A 15225-nucleotide genomic window follows, 5' to 3' on the forward strand; every position below is an offset into this window, starting at 1 on the left:
TGTATATACTGATAATTGATATATAATATATAGTTATAATTATTAAAAAAAAATCTTTTTCTATATAAATGTTTATTAAATAAATAAAATATTACATATATTTAAATATATTTAAAATAATAATGTGTGTATATTTTTATTTATTAATTAGTGCACTTATAAAATTAAAAAAATAAACTATTTTATTTAAACAATCAAATGCTAAAAATTGTAAGCAATTAGTATAATCATTGTCTTTTACATATTAATTTTTTAACTAAACTATTTATATTCAATCAAATTTTTGAATTGTTTTAATACCAATTTTAATACAGTATATATTTATAGTAACTAATAATTTCGTTACATCTCATAATTTTTTATATAAATATATATTAATTTATAATTTATGTGGTAAATGATAATAAAAATATACTTAAAAATATAATATAACTCATTTTTCTATTTAAGATTTTAATAAATAAAGTTAGATTTAGTTATTATATAATTTACATTATATATTGTATATATACCTGTATCAATAAATATGCATATATTAGACATTATAGTGGAAATAATGTATAGTACATATCGTAATAAAAAAATTAAGTAAAAGATAAATATTTGAATTTTAGAATTCTTGTATAATATATTTCTTAATGTTATAATATGTTATAATATTTGTAAGTATAGTACAGTATAAATATAAAACTTATATACAGTTTGTAATTTATACCCTCAAAGAATTAAATGTTTAATTATTTAAGAAGTATGAGATATTTTAACCAAACAAAGTTTAAAATAACAAAAAATAAATTAGGTTTTTATTGATAAATATTAATACCCAATATCAATAATTTTAAACTTTTCCAACATAAAGGAGGTGGGGACTTTTTCAAAAATATAGTAAAAAACATTTTTAAAAATTTCATTTTAGAAATTGTAATTTTATCATTTGTACAATCTATTATATCATTACAATATAGACACTAAAAGAGCGAGAAAATATATTATTATTTTTAATTTATCTTGGTTAGTTTTTCTAAAATACTATTTATTGAAAATTTTAAATAAATTAGATGTAAACAAAAGTCCCTTAATGTTGAGAGGGGTTGAGAGGGGTGGAACTTATTTAATTTATTATAAAAAAAACTCAATTATTTCTTGTTATTTTAAACTTTGGTTAAAATATGTTTAATACTTTTTAAGTAATTAAACATTTATTTATTAGAGGGTATAAATTACATACTTTATAATTAACATAATAGTAAAATATAACTACTAAATATTTTATAAGTAATTTTGAATATACGGTATATAATTAATAAAATTTAAATTATATTATTCAATTTTTAATATATTATTACTGAATATATTTAATTAATAGTTAAATACTGATTTGATGACACATATTTTTAAACTTATAAAATTAAAATTAAATTTTAGTCAATAATTGCAATTTGAAATTAATATTTGAACAAAATTATACAATTTCCTAATGACAGAGACATCAAATAAACCATAATACAACTGTATATATATATATATATATATTATATACCGTAGTATACAATGTAAGTATATATTAGTTATTTATATAACTCTTAATCTTTAATAATCATAATAAACGGAAACATTAATTCATATAATATTTCCATATCTTCAGATACTGTACAGTAATTTATGATAATTTCTCAAATAAACTCATTTTTAATAAAAACCGAAAAGAAATTCATTTAATTTGTGTAATGCCTTGTTATTCAAAAGTAACATAAAAAATAGATAAAAATATTTTTAAACATTTTCTGAATACATGTTTAACAAAATTGAGAGATTAAGTGAATGAATGAGTACTTATTGAGAAAACAAAGTTTGTTAAAAATCAATATTACGCGGGATTTTAACCCTTAATATAGAGTATATGATGATATATATTTGTGTTATAGAGATAAAGAAAAATCATTTAAATATAAGACATTTTATTTGACAAGAAGTTTCATTTGTTCATATAATGATCGATGATTTCCAACATAACTCACACACAAAAAATACATTATTTATCTATATATGGATATATAAAATCTGCATATAGTTTCCATGTATATATCGATGTAAATTTATCAATATATGCACGTTTTTATAAACCATTATTATATAGATCTATATTAACTAATTCAAGAGGACGAGTATATATCGTATAATTTGCATAAAATATTTGTACACTACTATTGTTACAATACTTGTTGGAGATTTGGTATACAATAACTCAATTTTAACATATAAGAAAATATTGAATATATGTTTATATATATATACTAATTTAGTTATATATGCAGTATATATATATTATATAAGTTATATAAATTATTTATATAATGTTTATATTATATTCAAATAAACTAATATTTGTTGAAACTATAGTTTTTGCAATAAGCAATATTATTTTCAATGAATATAAACAAATAATGAACTTATGTGTTACGTGTTACTGTACTTACATTTACCAAATAAAATAAAAACACAACATTTTTATAGTATTACATAACATAAAAGATTCTGTAGTTTTGTGTGTATGTATGTTGTTGTTGGTGTTGGCGATGTTGTTGTACTTTTGGCAATCTATATGTTTACTGTATTTGATGCCTACAATCAATACGACAACAAATCATCAATAAAAAACAAACAAACATTTCTATGCAATCAAATATAGAGTATATACTGTATATAAAATGATATTTTTAATACTACCGTAATATTGTATTATTTTATAGATTGATTGACGTTTAAAAACAAATACTGATATTAAAAAAGTATAGTAAAATATTAAATTACAATATATAAAATTTCTTATCTTAAAATTTAAATATAATATTATAGAATGCAAATAATAGCAACAATACGACAATTTAATATTATAGTATTAAAATAATATCAAATAATATTTTATCTAAAAACAGTAGTATTTTTTGATTGCTATTCAATATTTGTTTACTCAACATGACTTGAGGTATCCTAAATAAACAAAATATTTATTATTGCACACACACTTAATTCAATATTAGCTTACAATATATTATTTATTTATTTATATTTTTTAATTTTTTTAATTAAAAAATTTATAGTATACTGTAATTTTCAATAAAAAGACAACATATTTATTGTTGTTCAGTAATAATGTATTGATTTAAATAATAAAAGATATGACAATATTTTGAAAGTATTAATGTTCTTATAAAAAAAGAAATTGAAAAGTTTGAGTCATTTTACTAATCAAGAAAAATATCTTATCCTAAAAATAAGTATTTATTATAATAAATGGATTGATAAGTAAAGTATTATAATTTATAAAATATAATATATTCAAAAATCACTTTTTTCTATTAATTTTTAAATATATATTTACATAAAATGTTATTAAAATTTAGAATTTTTAGTCTAAAAATATTTAGCACTCAAATTATTTTAGTAATTCTTATAGTATTATAAAATATTAATAACATATTATATTATTGAAATTATATTATAAAATTTGTCTGTATCATTTTATATAAGCACTTAAGCAGCAAATAGTTAATAGATTATAATATATGCTTTCATGTCTATTGTAGAAAATGCTGAATTATTTACAATTTTGTTATATAAAAATGCAGATTAAACGTGATGTAAAATTGCATTTATAAAATATTTTTGACATTTTTTACATATCATAAACCTGTTAACTAATATTGTATATCATTAATCTGACATTAATATATATATATATTAATATTAATATATATATATAATATTATAATAATGTATATTTTTATTATGCAAAAATATAAACTTAATTCATAACTGCAAACAATTTTCTTAAGTGCTTAGTCTATACACTATTTGTACAGTAATTGTAAATTATATAATCTGATAATATTAGTATACAAGAAATTTTAAATATTTTTATTCAATTTTTATAATTGATATTTAATATAATTGCAAAACATTTTGTTAATAATTGGAAAAAGACATCCTATTGTTATGAATTCTATATAGAATATAATATTATATATGATTTTAAAAATGAGATCTCATTTTATAATCTTTATATAATATTTATGACAATTTATAACAAGAAGTGTCAAACTTATAAGTTTACAGTTAGTACTGAAACACATACACAGATTGACCTGTATTTTGGATAAGACATTGATTTTTGGAATTTCAAAGCAAGGAATAGATGACTCTATTGAATGAAATGACAGCACTGTTAGCACAGTTAGCACTAATGTCTAAGCACTTAAAATCTCCATTTGAGTCAAAGTTATATATCAATAGGGTTTGTCTCAAATGCCTAAACTATTTTCTAATCTATGGCTAATCTCGATAGTTGTGGCACTTATTGTTATTTATATACAATTTTGTTGAATTATTGCTAATAATAAATATGTCAAATTTTCACTGATAATAATAGTTTTTACATTAGTTGAGTGTAAGTTACTGAGAGTATTAAATATTTAATCATTATATACCATTAGATTTGGTTTATATTAACACTAGTGAGTAGTTATGTTATTTTTCATAAAACAACTGCTTTATTAGTGTTATCAAAATAATGTAAATTATATTTGCAAAATAACAATATAAAATAATGTTTATAAATTACAGGTATAATACACATTATTTTACATATAAAACTTGTCTTCAAATGAAATGAATAATATTGTAACGGATTATGAAATAAAATACTTAATAATTTAGATTTAAAAAATTGTAAATTATATTTATAGTTATTGACTAATTATACGATAAAAAAATTATAAAACTAAAACAATCTATAAAAATCTGTTTCATTTCAAAACAAAACCTTTATTTATAAAAACAATTAGATGTAAAATTTAGTATATTTTTTTAATAAAATTAAATTTAAAAATCTAAATGTTTATAAATATTTGGTAAAAGGTTTAAATAATTGAAAGATTGTTACGTAAACAATGGTTTGAACATCAATTTTGTTATTACAATCAAACAAAATTACTAAATATTCAGTACTATAAAGTACTTTATAATACAATACTTTACATTCAACTTTATTGCTTAATATCACACTAATACACACACACTAACCATTGTGAACAACATTTGACAAAATTGTTGTTTGAAAAAACATGTTACCTATTCAACCGTACAAACAAATTTAATTATGTTTGCTCTCTCTCTCTCTCTCTCTCTCTCTCTCTCTCTCTCTCTCTCTCTCTTTCTCTCTTTCTCTCTATTTTTCTCTCTTTGCCAATAAATTTTTAAATCGTATAACTGAATGACTTAACATTTATTAGATTTGACAATTTAAAAGATAAGCCGTGAATAAATACAAACGTATAAATTGATAAAATTTACAAAGAATATACACTTCGATGATAATAATAATAAAAATAAAATAAAGTAAAATATAAATAAAAACTTTATTCATTTAATTCTTAATTTAATATTTTGTGTTTCACTAAATATGATTAAAATATATACATATTTGAATTTATTAATATATTAATTTTATATTTAGTATATCATTTTAATATTACACGTAATACACAAATGAGATAATTAGCATAACATTTAATTTAATTGTCGTCTTATATCTGCAACAAAATTAAAAATAATGTCATGACTTAAGTAATCATAAATTATTCATTAAATAATTTCATTAAATCCGTGAATAAATGTATATTATTAGAGAACTTTTATTTCAATTTCTACTTTAATATCTAATATTAAAACCTATTCCTAAGATACAGTATTGTAAAGTAAAATATTATACTTAATATATATTTATAATTTGTTAATAAAATTGATATAAGAAAACGTTATTTTATATATTAGTTTTATATAAAACTGTAACGTCTTAGTATTACAAGAAATTTATACTATTATTTATTATTAGTATGTATTATTTAATAATAAATAACATTATCAATAATAGCCTATTAAGATTATTTTAATATATTTAAATATAATATTTAATAGAATAATATAATTATTTTCCTAATTATTTGAAAACTATCTATTTTTATTGTGGATTAACTATAACTTTATAATATCATAGTTTTGTGTTTTTATATGATAATAAAATAATTATTTATTTTGAGATTTACATTATAAATGGATTAATTTGTTTAAAATAACAAAATTTGTATTATTATATGAGATTAAATCTTTATAACACGACATAAGCATGTACTGCATATAAATTATCAGTCGATGTTAAATAAAAAATCAAGATATAAACATAAAAACAATATTTAAATTCATAATTTATTAAAGTTAGATATATTAAACAAAGTTAATTTATAGTTTATATTTTGTTTGTTTAGCATTTATTTTAAATATCAAAGTTTTATTAATGTTTGTCTAAAAATGAATATCAAGTTTACTAACATTAAAGTAAAAAATATTTGACTGTATGTACACATTATATACTGCTGTATGTATATATATATACTGTATTTACTGTATATTCTGTTGTATGATAAGATTTTTGTGTGCATAAAATAACATAAAATTGTTAGCCTTTTATTTACTCAACTCTATTATAAACAATTGCAAATTTTTTATAAGATATATAAAAATGCTGTTTAAACACACATATAAATAGAATATTCTGTACTAAAACTAATGGCTAAACATTTTGAAAGCGCTATTCAATGTATTAGTTATTCCCAAACAAAATGTTTTTGTTATTAATTTCCTGTTTTCTTGTCTCTCAACCTCTTTCAACCATTTAATCAGATAATACCCAATAGATATACTCTTAGAATATTAATGTCTAGTGTATAGCAATAAGTTGATCAAATAAGCTATATATATATATATGTCATTATATATTATATATACTCTTAATATGTTCAATAAGCAGCTTTTTCCAGATTTTTTTTCCTTTAGTTAATTACAAACTTTAAATCTTGTTTCATATAAGGGTTTCAAACTATAATTAAATTTGTATTTTTGTGAACTATTTTTTAAAATAGAAATTAAACTGAAATAAGAAATAATAGTCTTTTAATAAAATTTTTGGATAATTGTTAAGCCATCCAATTTTTAAGCGACTCAATCCATAATAAATACTATTAATTGCATTAAATTTTATTAATTATGTAATAAATTATTTCTAATTAAATTAGATTAATCAAACATGGCAAATATTTTATACTATATATTTTATTATATATGATACATTATTTTGTTAATATATATATGTTATAATGTCATAAATTATTTATATTGATCATCAATTATATATCTATGATATATAAATAAGTATAAACGGTTGATATTTATAACATTAAACATGACAATAAAATTAATTAAATTAAGTTATAAATAAAACTATTATTTAAAGCATAAGACTCACATTGATGGCCACCTCTAGATGTAAGTCCACCACTACCTCCAAAACGACCAGTCGTTCCCATTATTATATTTATTTGTCAAAAGTTGATAACCGAAGAGAACACCTTTAAGTCAAACAAGGAGTGCCTAAAATCAAACCTAAAGGTCTTAGATATGTATAAATTGAGACAAAGTTAGAAAATGAATGCCTCAAAAAAGGTTGCTTTCAATTCAATTATATCAATAAAGACCATCATTTCTCACTCACTCATAATTAATGTTAAATGAGACAAAAATTGCACTCAAAATTCAAATTTTGTGGGAATTTCGCAAAACATAAGATTTTTTTGTAAATAAATATAATAATAATGAAAATAATATAATTAAGAAAACAAAAGGTATAAATAAAAAATATTGTAATAAAATGAAATCAGAAGAATGTGTTAATCATTTTTTTTGTGGTGAAAATCAGGTGAAAAATATTTGTTGTTTTGGTATTTTCAATGTATTAGTATTAAAAAATAGTTTGCTAATTACTAAATCATATATTCCCATACAAATGACAAATATATTGATATTTGGTTTGACTGTCATTTATTATTTTCTCATTTTCTATAATTTACAAGTTTGACTCTTAATTTTTTTATAAACATGATATCTTATATTTTAAATAATAATACTACTAATTGTATAGTATTAAATAATGTTATAGTAATACAATAAAATAATAATAACAATAATATTAAATAAATATAAACAATATATCCAAAAAATCATGCTACTATTAAATTTTTTATTATTTTATTATAGCTATTATTAATATCACAAATATATTATTATAAAATATTTTTATGCCTTTGGGTTTTATTTAAATAAGATTTATATAATGAATAACTGTCTATCATTTAATGACTACAAAAATTGATCGATTGAATAACTAAAACTATTTATAAGTTATAAAACAATAAAATTATTTAAATAAATATATTGTTTATACTAATCTTTTTTTTGGTTTACGACGTGTTGAATAAATATTATTATTATTATTAGTAGTAGTAGTAATAGTAGTAGTAGTAGTAGTAGTAGCTGTTGTGATGTTATATTTGTCTTATCCTTCAATCGTCGTCAATATCCATGTCTATCCAACTAATGAAAGCACAGAGAGTTAAGAATAGCCTAATGACTATATCTTTAGCCACTCTTTCACTAGTTTTAGTCAATCAGTCTATTATGTAATGTGTTGTTATTTCTTGCCTCAAAAGCACTGTTACTTTAACTAAACTCTTGAGTTATACGGCAAAAGCAATACCAAAGCTTTATGAAAACCCGAAGGTATCTAATACTAGACAGACAACACTGGCATCATATTGTGTGTGTGTGTCGGCGCACACATACACCACTCCTACATTCATCAACTCATTCAGCTTTTCTAGAGTTTATGATTGTCTGATTTGATTGGCATATACTGAATGTAAGCTACCATTTTCGGTGACCGGATATTTAAGGTATTGAATTTTTGTCTATTTTAAGCTTATTATTGTTTGATAAAAACAAAAATAAATAGTTTAGATTTTAAAACAAATAGCACTTGAAAATTGAATAATAGTTAATTATATGAAATAATCCAGGTAAGGGTAATTTTATTAAACAATAGCATTACAATAAAAGTATTTTAAATTTGATTTCATTTTTTTATCTAAAATTCAATTGATTTAATTTCAGTGACTCAGGTGCTAAATAATTTAACAATTGCAATTATAATCTGAATTACATTAATTTGTGAAAACACTTATCTTTAAAACTGGTTATGAAATTATATATATATATATATATATACCAGTATTAGTAATATTTAAAAATACATAAATTTTAATTGAAAATTCAAATTGTCTTTTATATTGTTATTCTATTTTAATATCTAAAGGTTCTCTAAATTGATGCAAAATTCTAACCTTTTATGAATAAAAGTATTTTTTGTTGTTATTAAACTCCAGTATTTTTTGCTATACAGTTACACAGTTTATCAGTATATAGTTGCACAACAAGGCATAAACTTGTAGGCAATGTTATAAAAAGCAGTTAGCAGTTATGGCACATAAGCTCATATATATATACTTTCTGATCGATCGATTCACATATCTATATAACACATACACACACATACACACACATACACACACATACACACACATACACACACACACACACACATTCATACACACATACACATTGTGTGAGAAAAAAGAGTGAGAGTACAGTACATACACATAAAACAGAATATTCTTGTATAGTATAGGAATTTATAACACAAAAATCTAACCTATAATATATAATTTAAAAAGTAGTCTACATTTATTATTATATATAATATATATTTTAAAAGTTCGTTGTATTGGTATACAATGTATAAAATATTTTTGCAAAAAACAAAAATGTTATCTTCAGGTAAGTCAATGGCTTGGTTTATATTGCATTGAATATGACTTTTCTATAATAAAACAAAATACTTGAATCAAATAAAAAATATAATAGTTTCTATTGATTTGTTCTGTTGTGTATATATATAGTAGTATATAAACTAAAATATTTTAAAACTGCTATTATTATTAAAAATAATTCACTTCTATTATTGTCGTTATTATATTTTTTAACATATATAATATCTTTAAAATATATCCTCGATATTATTATTTATGACTTCATAGTTATGTTATATTTTAAAGCTGTCAACTTAAACATATTTTAGCATTTTTACATTATATTAAACACATTCAACTGAATATAGTAAGCAATTTTATATTAAAATTTAATATTTTTATGTTATACAGTATTATTAAAAATAAATAAATTTAAAATATTTAAATACTATATTTCTATGCTTTTAGAAATATCTTATAAATAAATTATAATATTTAGATATAATGATAAATAATTTTGTCTTTTATAATAACTCTTTATATCATAACATTTTATATTTAAAATAAATATTGTTGACTTTATAAAAATCTTTATAATCACAAGTATATTATTCATTAAAACATATTATTAATTTTACTTTAATAAATATTTAATGATGTTATTCATTAATTATAATTTATTTTTTCTATTAAATAATTTAATAAAAAAATTACTTTGTATTTTGTTCAGATAACGTCTTAATAAATTATATGTAAGAAATTATTTATGTTATATATATATATAATTAAATATATTAATAATATGTTTGGGTTTTTTTATAAGTATTACAATTTGTTTAAGTCTTTGATGTGAGGGGTCACTGATAATCACATATGATTTTATATATTGATTTGTTTGAAAATAAAATCAATTAATATATAAGAAAAATATAAATATTATTATTAATATATTTTGATTATATAATAGGGTCTTAAATGTATATTAAAAATGTGAAGCATAAAAGCTGAGGAAATATCAGATAAAAACATAGACCGAGACATACAATAACTGTCCTTTTGTTATGATATGATTGAACAAAATGATGTATTACCTACTGAACTGTTCAAATAGAGATCTAATGGATCATTCAAACAATAACATTCAACCATCACTTGATCATATCATTCATAAGTAATGCACTATAAGTTGCTTTTGTCAGCAAAAATCTAAATAAACAAATTATATCTAATAATAAATGGATGTAATATTTATTACATTATATAGATTTGCAATTATTTCATTAATATTGCTAACGATATATTATAAATTGTAAAAATTTTCTTATATTTTAATTATAGGAATTAAATATTATTATTTATTTATTAAATTTTATGGATTTTATTCACTATTGAACATAAAATATATATATGTACTGTAATATAGATAAATCTAAATTAAATAATAAGTATCAATAATTAGCAATTGTATTATTTATAATATTTGTGTAATAATTAGTTAATAATTTTATATTCAATATTAAAGTGTCTGATTTGACACTCTGTTACACAAATCAAATATTCATATGATATGTGTTGACATTAATTCACATTATTGTTGTCATAAAGTCTTTAAAAGTATTGTTTATTAATTTAAAATAACATTTAATATACTGTATTAAATGTGAGAATTAAAACAAAATAATATAAAAATGAATTATATGATTATATAATAATAAAATAATTATATTAAGTTATAATGGTTTTTAAGTAATAAAGAATAGCATTGTATTGACAGTCCGGCGATTCTTATAAACAAATTATAATAACTAATTATTTTTGATATAACTGTTATATTGCTATAATAATGTATGGTATTAACAACACATTTAGATTTTAAAATAAATAGCAAATATACAAATTACACGCAAAGAGCTAATTAAAATCAATATTTATATTAAAATATTTATTTTGCAAAAAAAACTATATAAAAGTTTATATATAGAAATACAGTATAATAACATTATTTAAACAAAAATGTCATTTAAGCGCATTTTAAAATTGTGTTTCTCTTTTGTTAGATATAAAAGATGTATTTCAAGCGACACACAAAAATAAAATGTTAATTAATAAATACAATATTATATAACACATGTTTCATAGCATTTTAAGCAGAGAAATAAATTTCTCTCATATTATACAGAATAACTTATACATTATAGCTATAATATAACATTACATTATGTGCTTAATTAATATAATTTATTATTTGTGTCCAAAAAGGAAATTAATAATAATAAATATTATTTATTAAATATCTACTTTTAATTAAAAAACATAAAATCGCCTTTAATAACAATTAACTTATTACCACAGATTTTAATATTATGATGACTTTGGCCTAATATTTAAATCAATTTATAATAACAATAAATATTTCCAATAAAATAGTGTAATGAAATCAAGATTATATTAGACATTGTTAGGTAAAACATATAATAACTGTTAATAGTTATAACATATTATAAAAAGTATAATGATTTTAAACAAATTTAATGTAGTTTTTTAGGTGAGACACAGTTTTGCGTAATATTTGTGTTTTAACTATTTATGTTTAAATTATCATAATTTTGATTAATGAGCTAACATTTGTCTTTATTTGTGATATGAAGTCTAAAAATTATCATTGAATTTACAGATGCTGTGCAAACATTTTATTATGATTACCATTTTTATTTTAATATAACTACTGTATGAATATTATAATATGCAAATATTATTTTTAATAATAATAAAATATAATACAGTAATAATAATATAATTTTTACAATAAATTTTAAAATAATAGTAAATTTGAAAAATCATGGATTAAATATCAATAAACTATATGCTTCTAAATTGCCATCTATTGTATAGTTCTATGTTTATAATCACATTATAGAGAATAGAGAGCATCTAATATATACTGTAGTTTACATTTAAACATCTCTCTCTCTCTCTTTCTCTCTCTCTCTCTCTCTCTCAATACATTGAAAAAAATGATCATTTATTTTCTATAGTAATTAGACATTCAACGGGAAAAATAAATAATTTTAAAAAATCATAAAAACAACACATTAAGCTTAACGAATCTGTTTTTAGTAAATTTAATAATGTTCACAGTTTTATATTATAATTTTTTTTGTTTAATCCAACAATTTTATAATAACAAATAAATGAATTCTAGTTTATATTATTTTTGGGCAAATTTTATTAGTAGACATAAAGTCAAACTCTATAAAATACTACTGTTTTGTGTTATTTTATGTCTAACATTAAAGTTAATTTTTGCAGTGATATCAAAAACCGTAGAATCATTAGAAAACTAATAAAAATGTTAATAAATATAATTTTCATGACTTCCTTGAAAGAAATATTAAGGATTTAATATTTATAAGATTATTAATAATAAATATATAAAATATTGTGTTTTTATCGATAACTGTTATAAAATGTATTATCATACTAAATACAATAAAGTTAATTGTTTTTATTGTAAATAAAAATCACCTAGGTTTTCACTTAGTTTCATCAAATATGCTATTTAATAAACTTATTAGAGAATTAAATATTTATAACATAATAATAATATATATATTTTAGTAACATATTTAATACAAGTATTATTTGTAATGCACTTAATATTTAAAATATTTAATTAGCATTAAATACTTTATGTACTTCATTACAATTATGCTTATTATAGTCATTAACATAGTAATAGTTATATTAATTGGCATAAATTGTCAGTCTAGTAGTGAGATTAATGTGACACCATTTTTAAGCCAACAGTGCACTGGTGTGGCCAATCAATCCGGTATCTGTTATACACGGATTAATTGTAAATTACTTGGAGGAACTTACACTGGTATTTGTGCATTTGGTTTAGGTGTTTGTTGTAAAGGTATGTTCAATGATTTACTTATTTAGAGTTTGTTATTTAAATAAGTAATATTTTCAATAAGCAGTATCAGCTAAATGTTTAAAAACTACAAGTGATAAAGTAATTTATTTTCAAAATCCTAATTATCCAAATTATGATTCGGCACCAAATGTTTGTCCATTAACTATCAATATAAAAGATAAAAATGTTTGTCAATTGAGAGTAGATTTTATTGACTTTCAATTGGATGCACCCAATCAAGGTGTCTGTGTTGGTGATAATTTTCACGTTTATGGCTCAGGTACTGATCCGATAAAAATAACCAGATTGTGTGGTACAGCTAATGGTCAACATAGTATGCTATGAAACAATATCATTATTAAACATTACATTAAAAATTAATGCTAACATTTGCAATAGTGTATATACCTGTTTTTAGTCGTATAAAAGACAGATCTGTAATATTATCATTTGAGACCAATTCAACTGGTGATTATCGATGGCAGGTTCGGGTCACACAATTAGACTGTAAATCATCTAAATTTAAATTATTTTCGACAAACCAAATAACAAAAACACAATTAGCTACTTATGGATGCTTACAAGTTAGCTATTGTTTTGTAGTAATAAATTTAATGTATAATACTGTACTAATTTTTAATTAATATTAATTAAATTGTTTTAGTATTTTAAAGGAAGATTTGGCATAATTAAGAGTTTTAATTACCCGAACAATTACTTTGTTGATATGGATTATAGTATATGTATTGAACGTCAATTTAACACTTGTCGCGTCATATTTTCATCAAATGATGATCAGTGGTCATTGGATAGCATTCAGATAGACAGGTCTCTGTCAGGTGTGGGCGATCAGGTATGTGCTACAGATTATTTGACAATACCTGGAGGTTCCCAAACTGGAAACTCACCCACATTTGATCGCTATTGTGGCGGAAAACTTAATTTTCTTAATCAAATGTCTATCAGCGCACCGGTAGTTACTAAGGCTAACGGACCCATTATATTACATTTTCATTCGGATTCTATATTTAATCCAATTTTTGAGAAAGGATTTAAACTGAGTTTTGAACAAAGTAGTAGTGATTGTTAAGTAATTAAATTAAATTAATTTTTGAAACTTTAAAAAGATGCCTAAAATCAATTATATTATAGAGAAGATAAATATTTTGTATTAAACAGAGAAAATAACTAAACATTAAATTATTTTGTTAACTTGTATACTATATTTAATATTTATTATATAAAGTAATTTTATTTTATTAAAATATATTATTTTTTATTTTAATATATAATTTTTAATTAAAGTATTTATATTAATTTTATTATTAATCTATTAATCTATTAATTATCATTTTCCTAACTTTTAAATCAAAGCAGTCATAAAACATAAAATTTAATATAATTTAATAAATATTTATATAACTCAATGTCTACAAAATAACATAAATGTTTTCATTAAAGTTTATTAGATATTAATATGATTTAATCAAAGAGTTTTTTATACAAAAACATTACACAAGATATCAAATGTTTTACGCAAACAATGATTTC

Source organism: Oppia nitens, unplaced genomic scaffold (assembly GCF_028296485.1).
Source record: "Oppia nitens isolate AA-2021 unplaced genomic scaffold, nextdenovo-longstitch-racon4-pilon3 scaffold3_pilon_pilon_pilon, whole genome shotgun sequence".
Taxonomy (NCBI): Eukaryota; Metazoa; Arthropoda; class Arachnida; order Sarcoptiformes; family Oppiidae; genus Oppia; species Oppia nitens.